Source organism: Hordeum vulgare, chromosome 6H (genome assembly GCF_904849725.1).
Source record: "Hordeum vulgare subsp. vulgare chromosome 6H, MorexV3_pseudomolecules_assembly, whole genome shotgun sequence".
Taxonomy (NCBI): Eukaryota; Viridiplantae; Streptophyta; class Magnoliopsida; order Poales; family Poaceae; genus Hordeum; species Hordeum vulgare.
In genome coordinates, this window is record NC_058523.1 from 269,806,459 (window position 1) to 269,820,983 (window position 14,525).

The following is a 14,525-nucleotide window of genomic DNA, read 5'->3' on the forward strand; positions in this document are numbered from 1 at the left end:
TAGCCCTCGTGCCCTTGGGTGGCACGAGAGGTTGCGATGGTGGAGACGACATTGACGATCTCGTACGAGCCGCCCGGTACCACCACTCTGGCGTGCGTGCTTCCGGCCGCCGTGACGTAGTGGTTGGAGACCATCTCGATGAGTGTGGAAGAAGCTGGTTGGGCGCCGGCGATTGGAGTAGCGGGCATAGGGAAGATAAAGCTCAGAGAAGACCTTAATACGCCCCCTACCTAGCACGCCAAATGTAGGATTTCGGGTTCCGCAAAACCCTAAAGATTAGAACCAAGGGGCGTGTATGAGGATATCTCATGGCCTAACCTCGCCTAGCAGGCTACTCGATGTCGACGATAGAGGACTCACTCGATGGTGAGGGAAACAAAGAACGCAACATTTTACCCAGGTTCGGGCCGCTGCGAAGCATAAAACCCTACTCCTGCTTTGGTGGATTGCCTCTCGTGGGGGCTAGTGGATGAACTAGTACAGTGTTCTTCAACCTCCTGAGGCTAGGTGGGATGAGTGGTGCGAGGATGGGTGAGTAAATGGTTCGGGGTTCCCCTCTGCTTGGATCCCCACCTAGGAAGCAGCCTAACCTCTCTTTATAGCGGTGGCCTTGGTCCTCTTCGCTTATAGTTTCGGCGGGAAAGTATCCCACAACGGCCAATTTCTAAGGGGGACAGGGGAACATGCTTCCCCTGTCCAAAAATGGTCTTTGCCTGCAAAGTAGCTCCCAGCGCTGTAGGGGCTGTCTCAGGGATGACGTCCGTCCTGCCGGTGGGCGGCCGAGGTATCGTTACACCAGAATGGAAACCTTTAGAAGATGCCTTGGGAACCTGCGTTCGTCCTTGCCCCATTTGCACCAAGGGGAAAACTACTCCGCTCTGATGTCTATTTCTCGCGTGTCACCTTGGACTCCTGAGGTCGGGCCTTGCCTTGGAATATCTACCACTCCGGAGGGGTCCTGAGGAGGCCCCCTGCGGGTCTTGATGCTGCTCATCCTCGTGAGGCTTGGTCCCTCACGAGGGCCTTGTGCTGCGTGATGTCGGGCCCGCTGGTTTTATGTCGATGAAGTGGGCCTATTTTGGGCCGAAGGCAGCCAGGTCTGGGTACCCCCATTGCCAGAATGCCGAACCATGACCACCAACCAAGGTATCAAGGTCAAATACGTTCCTGAGCCTACCTCCGCTCAAGTTCCTTAGGTTAACTACCTTCCGGAAAAGAGTTGGATCAAGTGCCGGTGGTATGTGAATATCCGGACGTATATCCCGATGAACTACCTCGGATGCCTGCTAATTGTGACATCGAGTTTGTCATTGAGCTCATGCACGGGTCAAGGCCTATGTATAAGAAGCCCTATTAGATGGGATCCGAGGAACTCGCAGAACTAAAGAAGCAGCTAGCCGAGCAACTCAGGAAGGGATTTAACCGCCCTAGTGCGTCACCTTGGGGATCACATGTCATTTTCATGTCCAAGAAGGATGGGACTATGAGGATCTGAATTGATTATTGTCTCCTCAGTGAAGTCACGATAAATGACAAGTATACACTCCCCAATATTGAAGAACTAATAGACTAGTTAAATGGTGCCAAGGTATTCTCCAAGATCGATCTCTGATCTGGGTACTACCAACTAAAGATTCGGCCCGAAGACATACTAAAGACGACATTCGTAACCAGGTATGGCCTGTACGAGTGCACCATCATGTAATTTGGGTTGACCAATGCCCCAACCTACTTCATGTACCTCATGAACAAAGTATTCATGGAACACCTCAACAAGGTTTTTGTCGTCTTCATCGAGGGCATACTCTTCTTCTCCATGTCCGAAGAAGAGCATGAGAAACACTTGAGGATGGTGTTGGAAAAACTTTGGGAGCATCAACTTTATGCCAAATTCAGCAAGTGCGAATTTTGGTTACACGAAGTTGGATTCTTGGGTCATACCATGATGAGAGATGGATTGGCAGTCGATCTCGCCAAGATTACTAGGGTAACAAACTAGGAGTCGCCAATCAATGTGAAGGAAGTCAAAAGCTTCCCCGGACTCGCGGTATATTACCGCAAGTTCGTGGAAGGATTATCTTGCATCAGCCGACCAATGAAACAACTCTTGAATAAAGGCAAGAAGTTTGAATTAACATCGGAGTGCGAAGAAAGCTTCCAAGAGCTGAAGAAGAGGTTAACCACCACAGAGGTACTGGCCACTCCAGATATCATGTGGGGACACCGACTTATGCTTCGAGATCGCCGAATGCACGTGTAAAGTGATCCCAGAGATCAATGCTCACTTAACACACAGATACTGAATAACAAGAGTCTTACATCCGAAATTAAAGTCTGATACAATAACGGACCATCATGGTCAAGTCTTACATAGATAGGGCCTAGAAGGCCAATCACACAACTACTAACTGAATAGTTGGTAGCAAACAGGAACCCATGCCATTCGCCTTAATCAACAGGGAATCTGACTGGGAAGCGTCCTAGTTTGCATGTCCGTCTCCGACGACGAATTCTTCTCCATACTCTAGTTCCTCCATGTCTGGTCAATAAAATAACCAGGGGCAATCCAATGAGTACTTTGAATGTACTCGCAAAGAACCCGTGATAATAAAGTAATATGCAGTCTTTGCGGAAAGCAAATTTTAATGAGCATGGTAAATTACTTGTATGGATATGCATCATAAGGTAGATGGTAATCATAGGAACAGGTTATTGATATCTACATATCTAGTGAGGGCTGAACACCTCATGAGAATGTATGTTGTACCCACGACGTTGTACATTGCACCCACGAGATCCGGGAAACTTCTGTGTCATCCATGACTCGCGGTATATAACATACCCGAGGTAAGTACCCGATCATTGCCTTTCCCCTGACGACACTAGACAAATAGTCCACTCAATTGGTACCCACACCACATGATGTACGTCTTACGAGCACCAATTCTAGACCGTATCATCCATGCGGGGACCAACGGTGTGCCCGAAACACGTAAAAGCGGCACGGTGGACCTTCATGGTACGGCCCCATCACAAGAGTGACCATAACACTCCCATCACTTGTAATGCAGGCTCTTTGCTAGCACCGACCAAAGTAAGGAACAAAGCCCCGTCCCATAAAGGGGTATCATGGTCGCACATGTAAGGTTGGGACGGTTGATACATCAGAAATCTAATCCCATTTCCGAAACCACTCACACAAAACCTTTCCGGTACACCACTTCTTTCTCAAGTAGGCATCCATCTCAACACCATCACCCTCAGGCATTAGTGGCGCCCGACATGGTTTTCGAAACACCTTTGTGTTACCATCATCATGCATATGCTCATCCTATGCGTAGCACTACTGTCTAATTATCAACAATTTATCAGCATGACCTTCATAGGTGGTAAGGTCATGCTCAAATGCAAGTGCTCTAGAGGAGCCATCGGTAACATCAGACCGGGGTGTACAGATTAATCATGATTATATGCATCGGAATAAAGTAATCAACATGTTATGCATAAATCATTTTCTTAGATATAGTCAAAGGGCTGCTTTCCTTGACCAGCTAGGTATCCGGGGTCTTCCACGTCTTCGGGTCGAAGTCCTTCGTCAAACGCGTGATCAACCGCCGTAATAATAATGACAATAATAATAAGAAGAAGCACGCTAAAAAAGAGAGCACAGATTCATTATAAAAATGTAAACCTATTCTGAGAAATCCTATCTTTATTTTTAAGAATGTTTGTTTCTATTTTTGAAGTAAAAAGGTATGTTTAAATTCTTATTAACAGAAGCTAAAAATGTCCAAATTAGGTATTTAAATAAAGTTGTGCATAAAAGTCTTGGCAAAAAATTGTACAACATCGCTAGTAAATTCTACAAATTTTTTGAAGAATTATGAGGGAAAATATTTAAATTTAATTAAGTATTTTATCTTTAGAAATAATCTAAGAATCTGGTTTTCAAAGAAAATAAAAAGGGCTCACGCCCTGTCCTGACTCGGCTAGTAGCTGGGCCGGCCCAACAGCCCAACTAGCCAACCAGCTAGCCCAGGTGCACGCGCCATGAAGTTTAAACCTGACCCGTGTTGGAAATATGCCCTAGAGGCAATAATAAAAAGGTTATTATCATATTTCCTTGTTCATGATAATCGTCTATTGTTCATGCTATAATTGTATTAACAGGAAACAGTAATACAGGTGTGAATAAATAGATCACAAAGTGTCTCTAGCAAGCCTCTAGTTGGCTAGCTCGTTAGTCAATAGATGATCATGGTTTCCTGATCAAGGGCATTAGATGTCATTGATGACGGGATCACATCATTAGGAGAATGATGTGATGGACAAGACCCAATCCTAAGCATAGCACTAGATCATATTGTTCGTATGCTAAAGCTTTTCTAATGTCCAGTATCTTTTCCTTCGACCGTGAGATTGTGCAACTCCCGGATACCGTAGGAGTGCTTTGGGTGTATCAAACGTCACAACGTAACTGGGTGACTATAAAGGTGCACTACGGGTACCTCCGAAAGTGTCTGTTGGGTTGGTACGAATCGAGATCGGGATTTGTCACTCCGTGTGACGGAGAGGTATCCCTGGGCCCACTCCGTAGAACATCATCATGAGCCCAATGTGGCTAAGGAGTTAGTCACATGATGACGTGCTACGGAACCAGTATAGAGACTTACCGGTAACGAGATTGAACAAGGTATTGGTATACCGACGATCGAATCTCGGGCAAGTTCTATACCGACAGACAAAGGGAATTGTATACGGGATTGATTGAATCCTTGTCATCGTGGTTCATCCGATGAGATCATCATGGAGCAAGTGGGAGCCACCATGGGTATCCAGACCCCGCTGATGGTTATTAGCCAGAGAGGTGTCTCGGTCATGTCTGCCTGTCTCCCGAACCCGTAGGGTCTACACACTTAAGGTTCGGTGACACTAGGGTTATAGGGAATTGTTATACGAGGTTACCGAAAGTTGTTCGGAGTCCCGGATGAGATCTCAGATGTCACGAGGAGCTCCGGAATGGTCCCGAGGTAAAGATTGATATATAGGACGGATGGTTTCGGACACCGGAAGTGTTTCGGGGAACACCGGTAACGTACCGGGACCACCGGGACAACGGAGGTGGCCCCGGGGGTCGACCGAAGGGGGGCAACGACCGCGGGAGGTAATATGGGCCAAGTGGAGGATGGAACCAGCCCCTAGGTGGGAAGGTGTGCCTCCAGACTCAGCCCAGTGCGCAGGGGAGAGAAAAGGGGGGGGGCAAACCCTAAGCCAGGTGGGCCTAAGGCCCACCAAGGGTGAGCCACACCCCTCCTCCCCCCTTGGCCGCCGCACCAACCCCCATCTAGGGCTGCCCCCCGCCCCCCCCCCCCCCCCCCCGCCCCCGCCCCCGCAGGAGGGGGAAACCCTCAAGGGGGCGCAGCCCCTCCCTTCCCCTATATATACCGGGCACTTTTGGCCATTGGGAGATAGACTTCTCCCTCTCCCTCGGCGCAGCCCTGCCCTTCTTCCTCCTCCTCTCTGCCGGTGCTTGGCGAAGCCCTGCCGGGAGACCTCGTCTCTCCATCGACACCACGCCATCGTGCTACTGGAGTTCTTCCCCAACCTCTCCCACCTCCTTGCTGGATCAAGGTGCAGGAGACGTCACCAGGCTGCACGTGTGTTGAACGCGGAGGTGCCGTAGTTTGGCACTAGATCGGAATCACACTGCGATCTGAATCGCTGCGAGTACGACTCAATCAACCGCGTTCTAGTAACGCTTCCGCTTAGCGATTTTCAAACGTATGAAGATGCTCTTACCGCTCTCTCGTTGCTGGTCTCTCCATAGGAAGATCTGAATATGCGTAGGAAAATTTTGAATTTATGCTACGTTACCCAACAACGCGCGGGCCCGTGCGGTCAGCGGTAGAGAGGGGAGAGAGGGGGAGAGACTGGCCACCGACAGGTGGGACCCTCCTGTCGGGGTTGTCTTCCACCTCCAGACAGAGAGGAGGGGGGGCACGCGGACCGCGACTCCGACGTCCCCATGGGAAATCGAGCACAGAAACGGGCATGTGGCATCTCCGCCTACCTGGTAGGGGTCGAGGGACCGACGGGGAGGTCGTGTGTCACTGGCGACGACGAGGCCGCTGCGGAGGAGCTTCAAGTTGTGGTGGAGAAGGGTGTTCCGAGCGGGGAGAAGCTCGGGGGAGAGGTGGAGATGGTTTGTGAGCTTGTTGTGGTCACGGGGAAGGTGAGAAAAGCTCGAGGGCGAGCTTGTAGCCCAAGATCGACGAAGCTCCGACGCGGAGGCGCCTCGGTCGATCTCGAGCACCGGGGCTCTCCTTGCTCAAGTGGGGATGCTAGGGGATCGATTGGAGGTTGGGAGGAGACGAGTGAGGTGCTAGGATGACGGGGAAAGCCAATTTATAGGCTGGCAACGGGGCACCGAGCGGGGGAGCGCCGGTGGTTTTTGCCACGTTGCAAGAGAGCGAGAGAGGGCTCGGGGTCGAAACCATGGTTTGTGAACGTGGTTTAGGACTTCCGCGGATGCAACGGGAGGAGCGGAGGCAGCCGTGCAGGCATGCTATGGGGCCACGCCCACCTGATCGAATCGGGCACGCACGGACACGCATCGCCTGGGTTAGTAGAAAGGGGGAGAAGGGGTCCTGAGGCTGTCGTGAGTCAGGTTGTTGTCGGGGGCGAGGAGAGGCATCCAGGGGAGGTGAGAACCGGCCGGGGCTGGCCTCCCTAGCCTCGGGTGTGCCTTGTAGCGTGTCCGGAGCGCAGCTTTTGCATGCCATGGCATACTGGCGCGCTGTGGCGTGCTTCGGCCCTGTCTGGGTGTCTTTGGGGTGGTGTAGATGCTCAAACCGAGAAGAGCAATGCTGGTCAAAGAGAGGTGCTTAAAGAGGTTCTGCCAGCATTGAACCAAGAGCTAAATTGGGGTTTTGGCTTACTTACTTGGAACCAAGGAGGGGCCACTCATCTACAGTTGAGGAGTGGTGCTGGCAGCCTGTGCTGGGAGTTCGGAGACAAGGGTGTAGGTGTAGAGAGTGCTAGATGTTGTTTGACCATTCTGGCTGAAGGTTTTTGATCTATGTTCGGGGCAGCTCACCTTTACCAATGAGGCTGAAAGTTAGCAAGATTGAGTTTTAGGCAATATTAGGGTAGTTTACAAAATTTGAGCTCCATTGGACAAGTTTCGCAATGTAAACTTCAAAACACCCTCAAATGGATAGTTCTGCCTTATAGGAAATGTGAGCAAATTAATCCCCAGAAATCCAATTGTTGTCAGGGTCTCCTCATTTGGGGTATTGAGCACTCCTTCAAAGTTTTAAGTCATTTGGAAAAACCTTGCTATGTAGAGTTGCTTCAATTTGATTCCGGACAGAAAGGGTTTTAGGATTATTTGGTGAACCAAACCACCTTGGAATGAGGTGATACTTGGCATGATCAACAAATATAGTTTGGGAAACATGCTAGATTTTTCTGGGAATTTATTGAGAATATTTCCTTTGGAAATATTTCAAAAGGTCAAAACAGACGGAATAGGGTTTCAAAGGTTTTCTCAAATATATTGAACATAAATAGGGGTTGAAAATCTAATGTATGGAAACTATATCTCCTGTGAGTATCTCCAAATTGTCACATATTTTTCTATGTTAGAAAAATAATTTTCCACTCAGAAATATCATTTTTCGCCTCAGAAATGGACAAGCAAATAAAAAAGAAAAATATTTTATAAAATAATTATTTTATTTTTTGGAGAGTTATAATAGTGCTAAAATCATCTTTCGGTGAAGGCGGACCCTTGAAATCAGGGACTTGTAGTGCAAGCCCCAAAACAAGGTTTTGAATTAACAAAGAAGATAAAAAATGTTTTTTATGGAAATATTATGTTATAAAAATTATTTTTAGATCCACACACTCAATCATACATACAATCAAAGATAATCATGTCACTCATAGCATTTTCTTAAAAAGGTTTAATAAATTCCAAATTTGAAATGACTACTGTTGAGGCAAAGTGAAAACAGGGTGTGAGAGACCTATCCCGCTTACAAGAAGCTCGACCCCGAAATACCTAAGCTAGTTGTTGAAAAGGTATGGAAATTTGGATCCGAGATTGTTTTCATGCTCCCATGTTACTCCTGCCTCGGTGTGGTTGCTCTAGTGGAGCTTGAAGTACTTGATCATGCGGCTTCTAGTACAACACTAGGCTTCATCTAGGATGCGGATCGGTCTCTCGTGATAAGTGAGGTCAGGTTGGAGATCAATGGTGTGGTGGTCGATGTCCTTATAAAGATCTGGACGGTTCGGCGCATGAAGGCACCATCGAAGTTGTGACACATGGAAGACGTTGTGCACACCCAAAAGTTCCAGGGGTAGCTCCAATTCGTAAGCAACTTCTCCACGCCATGTCGTGATCTTGAAATGTCCAATGAATCTTGAGGAAAGTTTCCCCTTGACATGGAAATGCTTTGTCCCCTTGGGAAGTGTGATGCAGAGGTACACCTGGTCTCTAGGGTTGAATTCCACTTATTTGTGGTGGGAATCCACATAGCTCTTTTGCCATGACTTGGCAGTCTTTAGGTGCTCCCTGACAAGTTGCACCTTGTCTTCAGCTTCACGGAGGACGTTTGGCCCAAAAATCAACCCTTCACCAGTTTTGGACCAGTTGAGCGGAGTGCGGCACTTATGACCATATAACACTTCAAATGGGGCCATTTGGAGACTGGATTGATAGTTATTGTTGTAGGAGAACCCAGCGAAAGGCAGATAGTCTTCCCATTTGGTCCACTGTGCCAAGACACATACGCGGAGCATATCCTCAAGCATCTGATTTACTCGCTCCGTTTGTCCGCCCATCTGCGGGTGGAAGGCGATGCTGAAGGAGAGCTTAGTTCCCAGAACTTCTAGGAACTTCTTCGAGAATCTTGAGGTGAACTACGTGCATCGGTCGGACACAATTTTCTTGGGAACTCCATGGAGGCTCATAATATGTTCAATGTAGAGACTGGCTAGCTTGTTGCCACCATAAGTGGTGCTGACAGGAATGAAGAGTGAGACCTTGGTCACGTGATCGACAATGACCCATATAGAGTAATGACATTTGCTAGATTTGGGTAGACCAGTGATGAAGTCCTTACTGATTTTATCCCACTTCCATTCGGGCACCTCGAGAGGTTGTAGCAGCGCAGCAGGTCGCTGGTACTCAGCTTTGACCCGCTCGCATACACTGCATTTGGCAATATATGAAGCTATTTCCTGCTTCATGCCATGCGACCAGAATTTTTCTTTGAGGTCTTGATACATCTTGGTCCCACCAGGGTGGATTGAGTAGGGTGTGTCGTGGGCCTCTTGCCATATTAAGTTCTTCAGTTCAGCCTTGTTGGGTACACATAAAATTTTCCCAAACCACACAACTCCTTGTTCATCCACTGAGAACCATGAGCCTTCCCTTCCTTGATATTTTTCTTGATGCCTTCGATGCTCACGTGTCCCTTCTCGGCCTGTTTAATGTCGTCTGCCCGAGTGGGTTTGACTTCGAGGTTAGCCAGGAATCCTTGTTCAACCAGTTCTAATCCGAAGCTCTCCCACTCGTCATATAGGGCGGTTAGCCTTTCCTTGATCGTAACATTCAAGGTGCAAGCCTTTCGGCTCAAGGCGTCGGCCACCGCATTGGCCTTACCGGGGTGGTATTGAATGCTGAGGTCGTAGTCCTTAATCAATTCGAACCACCTTCGCTGCCTCATATTCACCTCCTTTTGGGTAAAGATATACTTCAGACTCTTGTGGTTGGTGTATATTTCACATTGCTTCCCTACGGGATAATGCCACCATGTATTCAAGGCATGAACTACAGCTGCCAATTCTAGGTCATGAGTGGCGTAGTTCTCATCATGCGGGTACTGTTGACGTGACAGATATGCCACGACTCTCCCGCCTTGCATCAGAACGCCACCAAGCCCAATCCTTGAGGCATCACAGTATATCACAAACTCATTGTTGATATCTGGAGTGGTTAGTACCAGGGCGGTGGTCAACCTCTTCTTCAATTCTTGGAAGCTCTCTTCGCACTCCGCCGTCCATTCGAACTTCTTGCCCTTCATCAAGAGCTGAGTCATTAGTCGGGCGATGCGGTAGAACCCTTCCACGAACATGCGGTAGTATCCGGTGAGTCCGAGGAAGCTTCTAACATCCTTCACATCGATTTGCGTCTCCCAGTTGGTTACCTTAGTAATCTTGGCGGGATCGACTACCAATCCTTGTGCCGTCATGGTGTGACCGAAGAATCCAACTTAGTGCAGCCAGAATTCGCATTTGCTAAACTTGCCATAAAGTTGGTGCTCTCGAAGTTTTTTCAACGCCAGGCTCAAGTGTTGCTAATGTTCTTCTTCGGATTTGGAGAAGATTAATATGTCATCGATGAAGACGACAACAAACTTATCCAGGTATTCCATGAATACTTTGTTCATGAGGTACATGAAGTATGTTGGGGCATTGGTCAACCCAAACGACATGAGCATGCACTCGTACAGGCCGTACCTGGTCACGAATGACGTCTTAGGTATGATCTTGGGCCGAATCTTCAATTAGTAATACCGAGATCGGAGATTGATCTTGGAGAATACCTTGGCACCATTTAACTAGTCGAATAGGTCTTCAATCTTGGTGTCGGTGAAGGATTGACACCTATGGGGCCACAAGGGTCCCCATTTGCTGGTTTGGCGGGGAGAGGGATCGCGACAAGAGCAGAACCAACAGTTAGGGCCCGGCAAGGTCATTTTTTACCCAGGTTTGGGACACGTGGTGCGTAAAACCCTACTCTTGCATGTTTTTAGTTATGCATTTTAGGTTACTATAGATCTGTCCCTCTTACAGCCTTTCGATTGGTCAAAAGGTCAAAAGTCCCTACTACTGAGGCTCGGGCCTCCTTTTATAGGCGAAGGGCTCACCATAGTGGATCATTGGGTGAATGGTAGTTCACGAGCAGAACAACGCCGACCAACCATCACAGTGTTACTGCGGTGCATTAAATGCTTCGACAGACTTCCCTGACCTGGTCAGGGGGGTTTGGACATGTACCCACACGTGGCAACTTCTCGGTGTTGCGCTGGCATGCGAGTGGACGCGTGGTCCATGCATCGACGGTGGCGTGTTCGTTGGTGGAGGCATTCATAGGTCGAGAGGGTGCCCTAGGCCCGCGACTCTCCTCAGGCCTTCTCTTCCTTCCCGACAAGGGTTACCTTGCCGGGGCTCTTCTTGTTCCTCTCGGCAGGGAGGCGATGGCCTACCGAGGCCTTTTCAATCTTCCGAGCAAGGATGGCTTGCCGGGGCTCAGTCCTTCTTCCCTGGCGGGAGGGTCTTGCCATGGTATTGTCTATTCCCCCTGGCAGGGAGCTCCTGCCGGGGTCTGTTCTTCTTTCCCAGCAAGCGAGGGCTTACCGGGAGGCTTGCAATCTATTCTTGGTGTCTTCTAAGTCTTGCCTCCACCATATGCCCCAGTGACGCGCCTTAGCGCTGCAAAGGGGCTGTTGGAGTCCGCGCACTATTCTGGGGCACTAGAGACCAAAGTCAGTAGTGCACCGACGGGAGCCCCCGGGCCTGGGACACACACGCATGCGAGGCGTTGTTGGGCCAGGCCCAAAATTGTGCACGGAATCGCAGGCACCGGGCTTATCAGAATCGAGCAGTTAAAGGCTTTCTTTCCCCACATCGCCCATTGAACGCGGGAAGTGGGAGGGTGTGCCGCGTGTGCGCGGTGGTCGAGGCAGCCATGTGCGCGTGGAGTCGTTAGTTGGGCAATCAAGGGCCGCCCTGCGTTCCCCATAAAGGAAAAGAACGAGGGGCGCGGTTGCTTCCTTGCTTTCCTGTTCCTCCAATCTCGCCGCCATTGTCATTTTCTTCCAGCAGACCGAGCCTTTGTTCCCCCTTCTCCTTCCCGAACCCGCTTCCCCCGGTAGCCGCCCCTCCCGCCGTAGACATGTTGCCAAAGGGGAGTAGACCCAAAAAGGGGAAGCCAGCCAATACGGAGAATGACATGGCGAAGAAGCGGCATGAGCCTTCCTTCTTCCCTCGAATGATTGAGGCGCGTGCCTTGTCGAACCGCTACCGCTTCATGTGGGTGGTGAAGACGATGGCGCATCAGGTCACCCTCGTGAACGCCGGGGAATCGGGCCCAAAACCGGATAAGTACCCATTCTTCGTCGTTTTCTTCTATTGCGGGCTCTGCCCACCTTTCTCGGAGTTCTTTGTTGACATCATGTAGATCTACGGCTTTCGGCTTCTTGATTTCACGCCAAATGCCATGACGTGCAAGTCGATATTTGCACACCTCTGCGAAAACTTCGTCAACATCGTCCCCAACACCGCCCTCTTCCGCCACTACTTCATCCCTCGTATCCAAATAGGAGACACCCTTTCTTGCTCCATCACCTGGATTCCGTGGACCGGTGCAAGGAGACATATCTGGAAGGGACTCTTCGGGAGAAGTGGGAGGAGTTGCGATCGAAGTAGTGTTGGATTTGGGAAAAAGGGTTTTTGGCCCTTCTGCGAGCCGAGGACCGCCAAGATTGAGGCCTGGGGCGACCACTGGAGCAGCCTCGACCCAGACGATGAGAAGTTGTGCATCCCAGTCACCAGGATCCTGCGTCTGAGAGTCGCAAGGCTGACGATGGAAATGGTGACTTCTGATTTCGTTTGAATGCGGATCGCCCCCCTTCAGTACACAGGGGGGAGGCTGGCGTCAGCGTACTCGAACACGGCAGACATAATGCGGCTGTGGCCGGGGTTGTATAACAAACTGACCGTCCTGCAGAACGCCTTCGTCTGCGGCAAGCTGTTCAAGTTCGACCCCAAGCTCCGGCTTTCGGTGGGCTTTATCCCTCTGTTCATCAACTCGACCCTGAGTGCGCTCACGACAATGATGCCGGAATGCAACGCCCATGGCCTCCTTCCGACCTGGGCTCAGCCGTCGGATGAGGACATCTTGTCCTTTTTTGACCACTTGTCGGAGAAGGTTCCCAGGGCGGAGGAGGTCGTGCTCTTCTATCCCACGACCGAAGAGGAGGTGGAATTCATAGCCAGCCATCTTTAGGAGAGGGCCCTCGTCGCAGCGGCGGGAGAGGTCGGGTCCTTCGACGAAGAAGAATACGACAGGGAATTGACAACAGCAGCGGATGCGCTTGCCGGGGAAGCCGGCAGCTCCTCTTCCCAGGGCTGCTCGGTTGTCCATGTGTGTGAAGAGGCAGAGGAGGAGGAGGAGGCCAAGGAGCCTTTTGTCCACGGGAGGCCCAAATGGGTCCTTCGACGTTCCGACACCGGGCTCCTAGTCCGGCAAACTCCAGTCTTCGTCCGTGCCAAGCGCTCAAGAGGCCCGTCGCCTCCCGACGGCGGCGAGGATCATCTGAACTTCGACTTCTCGACCTTCAGCTCGGAGGAGGAAGAAGAGTAATTATCCGTTCCTTTATTCTTCCATTCTTGTTATCTTTCATGAGACTTGTGTTGACCTTGGCCTCTTGCAGGGAAACGGAGACGCTGGAACAGAGGATGGCCAAGAGGGCAAAGGTGTCGGCAGGCGATAGACCTTCGGCTAGCATCTCGAGGGCACCGAAGTCGACTTCAGTCAGCCCCCAGCGTGGGTCCACCATCTGTTTCCCCTTGCCGAGTACCGGGGGCGCGGTCTTCACGCCTGACATTATTCATCGTGTAGGGAAGGCCCGACAGCAGGCGGAATCTCCGAGGGCCTTGTCAGACGGGGACGACCCGCCTATTGGGACCAGTCCCGTCAAGGAGGGCCGAGTAGGATTGGAGGCTGAGGATCGTTTGCCGGCCACCCATGTTGCCGGGGAGAGGGTAGCCACCCCGCCCCTGCTAGACGAAAGTGAGTATCCCATCTGGGGATGCCTGCGCTTCCCTTCCCTTTCTTTCCTTCTTCTTCTTCCCGGACCTCATGCTCTTTCCTCCTTAGTTTTTGCTTGGGGTGAGGCAGATGTTGACTTCGTCATTGAGGAGATAGCAATAGACACCGCGGACGAGACCGACAAGGTTGCTGCCGGCGAGACCGTAGCGGAGGTGCGGGACCAGACAACCCAGGACTCGATGGAGGAGAGTACCAACGAGCCTGAGGGGCATGCTATCCGTTTATCTGTTGCCGCCACGGAGGAGGCTACGCTGGACGCGAGCTCCCCGCTCGTCGATGAGGGAGCCGGGGTAGACCACCCTTCCTCCTCAGCGGTCCCTCCTTCCGGGGAGTACATCCGTGCACGTAAGGGGAAATTTATTAGTCCGTCGGGGATGACTCGTGTCATCGAGATCATGGCGGGAGTGACCCTTGATGGAGAGGTCTCTACCACCGACGGGCTCGAGGTCGTTACCGGGCTGGAGGCCGGGCTCTTCCTGTCCATGGAGGACAACCTGAGACAGCTCGAGGCCCTTTATCACACCCGGAAGGAGAAACTGGACTCCTGGGCGGCAGTTGTAGAGGCGAGGGCGCAGGTGTTCCAGCGGTGCTTCGACCAGGTACAAAAACAGCTCGCCAA